Raw genomic sequence first — 2,826 nt, 5'->3', positions numbered from 1 at the left:
GCAGAGGGATTTAAACGAGGAAAGATTTTATAATACTTTACATGCTTTAAAACCTAAAGAGAATATCAATCACCATTTATATTCCGGTATATATTTTGCCACTAAAATTTTCACAATTCCATTTAGGTTCTGTTTTGCTTATCAGCTGTTCCTAAGTGGAAAAACATACTACTAGCTCTGCTTAAAATGTAATGTTTGAGTTTACATAATGCCTATGAGTGACACAGCCTGCAAAACAGGTTTGTACACTCTGAAGAATGTCTGATGTCTTCTGAAAAACTGTAGACAAATTGCTCATATTCTAGCAAGTACCCAGGGAACTAGTATCAGACAAGGAAGTAAGGAATGTTGGACACCACAAGTAATTCTTTTCCTTTGAAATCAGTGGTAATACATACATCAGTGCCTCTGAGTAAAATATATGTGTGACCCTCCTTTGAAAAAAAAATGCTAAGGGAAGAGAACGAATACCACAACTGGGTACTTTGGGAGCTGTCATTAAGAAAGTCTTCTTAATGAATGCCAAAGCGTTCATAAGACTTGCTGTCTACATGTTCTGTGTGCTAGTAATCTTAATTACTCTGAAAAAGTAGTACCTGCCTCCAGTTAATCCTTGCCTGACTTGCAGGCTTTTTCAGGGCTCAAACAGAAAACACAAACTTGCAGTGGAGCACTGTAGTCACTATAAACTTGACTTATTAAATGCTTGCAACAGTGGGAAAAGCATATAGTAAGAAGCCACTGTGTCAGCAGAATTCACTTCGTCCTCACTATTTTTTATCTCTTACTCAAAAGAAGTAACAAATAACCTCCTCTTTTTTTGCTACAAATGTTGTTACCACTAGGGAAAAGGGTTTTATTTCTATCTCAGCTTCAGTGAAATTACAAATGTAAATCTTGTTCCTTTATCCAGCTGCTTCTTTCCACAAAAACTGAAGGAACTTAGTTAACTTTCATCTCTTGTGAAATTTGCTAAAGCTGAACAATGCTTTCAAAAGTTAATAAAAGCCTTGTAGGCAGGAAAGAAACAAAATAAAATTGTACAATGTATTTCTTACTTCTCTAGCTTTCCTTTTAACTGCTTCTTCTAATCTCCTGAGAAAATCATACCATTCTCGCTTCTCATTCTGCCCTTCGTAAAACTGCGTGTTGTTCTCTAAAAAGAAAGAAAAAAAAAACAAACAAACTCAATTTCTACATCTTCGAGTGAATTCTTTTTCTTTTTCTTTTTTTTTTTAAAGTCAATGAAGTACTGAGTGTCTTAAAAAAATCCTTTACCAGATACTAGTATGGCTCTTCCCCGATTTGCTCTCTTTTGAAATGATAGCTCAGAAACTTGCTTGTAGTTTTGTTAAACTTTCACCTATGTTACTGCAATACCATTTAGAATCTTCCTAATTACACTCCACAATGAATAACAGAAGCCCTGGCAATGTATGCCTGAAAACTACAAATAAGCTCTGCACCGGGGAGTAATCAGACTACCTTTCACAGGGTCTCTAGTCCTGGTGATGCTAGTGGTGCGTGCATACTTCCACTGGCAGAGATGTAGTCTCTAATTGTGAATGATGTTATTTGTTTATTTATTTTAAAGTGTATTATCTGCAGCATTGATGGGGAATTTTTAGCTTTCCTATGTGCAGTCTGCACAACAACATTGTTCCTGGATATGACATGTCAGAAGCACAGCTGTGAATCAACACCTGCATTACCTGTGGGTTAGAATTTTTCTTCTCACGGGCACACCTGCTGCTGTACAGCCAGAAATCACCGTGCTCTTCAGTCAGGATTAAGTTACATAAATGCTGCTCAGGAGAATTTGTGCCATGCTACAACCAAAACTGCAGTGGATTCTGTACTGTCTGCAGCTTGCCCCTGTTGTACCTTTCCTTCATTTTCAAAGATACTTCCTTCTAGGGTGCCTTTTTTTATTGTTGTTGGTTGGGTTTTCTTCTTGTTTTTTTACAAAAGCAGTTCTTCTTATCAGACCTAATCAGTCATAAGTCTCAGTATCTGGAACGTCCCAGACGTCTTACGACAGATAACTGAGTCGGTCTGCTATAGGAATGTCAGATTCACAACTTCTAATGCATCCTGTCGCTGAAGTGTGCCTTCACCTGCCCCAGAAGTCAGCTTTGCGGGGCCAGAGCTTAGGCAGAAGCAGAGCGCGGCCAGACCGACGGCTGCTCCACACACAGCCCGTGGGAGCGCCCAGGACTCGCTCCTCTCCCCTACAACGCAGCACCCTGTCACTGCCGCCCGAGCCGCTCCTACCCGCCCGCCACGCGGCATAAGGGAATCAGAGCAGCCTGCTACTTCCCGCAGCATTTCCGAACTGCCTTTCCCAGAGTTCCGCGGAGCAGCCACAAGCACGTCCTGAGAGAACGCTGGCGCCAGGGCTGCTGGGGCACGTACAGAGCTCTCGCCCCGCTGAGGCGTTGGCGCAAGCCACCCCTTCCATCACTCGAGAAACTACAGGCGGAAACTGCATGAACGAAAGACGAGCGCAAAGACTGACGGGAAGTGTGGTTTCCGAGTACACGGAACACGCAGATAACTACATTTCCCATCTCTTCCGGGGAGGTGGTGCTGGCGCAATGCACGACGGGCATTGAAGTTCCCGCATCCCCCCTGGTCTGTACTGTGGGACGAGGCCCCGGGCAACTAAAAACTACTAAAATGGCGGGTGGGAGGGCGGAAAAAGGGGGTACGGCAACTCCGGGAGGCCACACTAAGCTGCGCGTTGGGGCAGCGGAGTGCACGCGGAATCGGCGGAGCGAGTGCTGAGTCGGTGCTGCCGCCGGCTTCCCTCTTACCCCGGACGCT

The sequence above is a fragment of the Meleagris gallopavo genome, chromosome 16 (genome assembly GCF_000146605.3).
Source record: "Meleagris gallopavo isolate NT-WF06-2002-E0010 breed Aviagen turkey brand Nicholas breeding stock chromosome 16, Turkey_5.1, whole genome shotgun sequence".
NCBI lineage: Eukaryota > Metazoa > Chordata > Aves > Galliformes > Phasianidae > Meleagris > Meleagris gallopavo.
Note: the sequence above shows the minus strand (reverse complement) of the source record.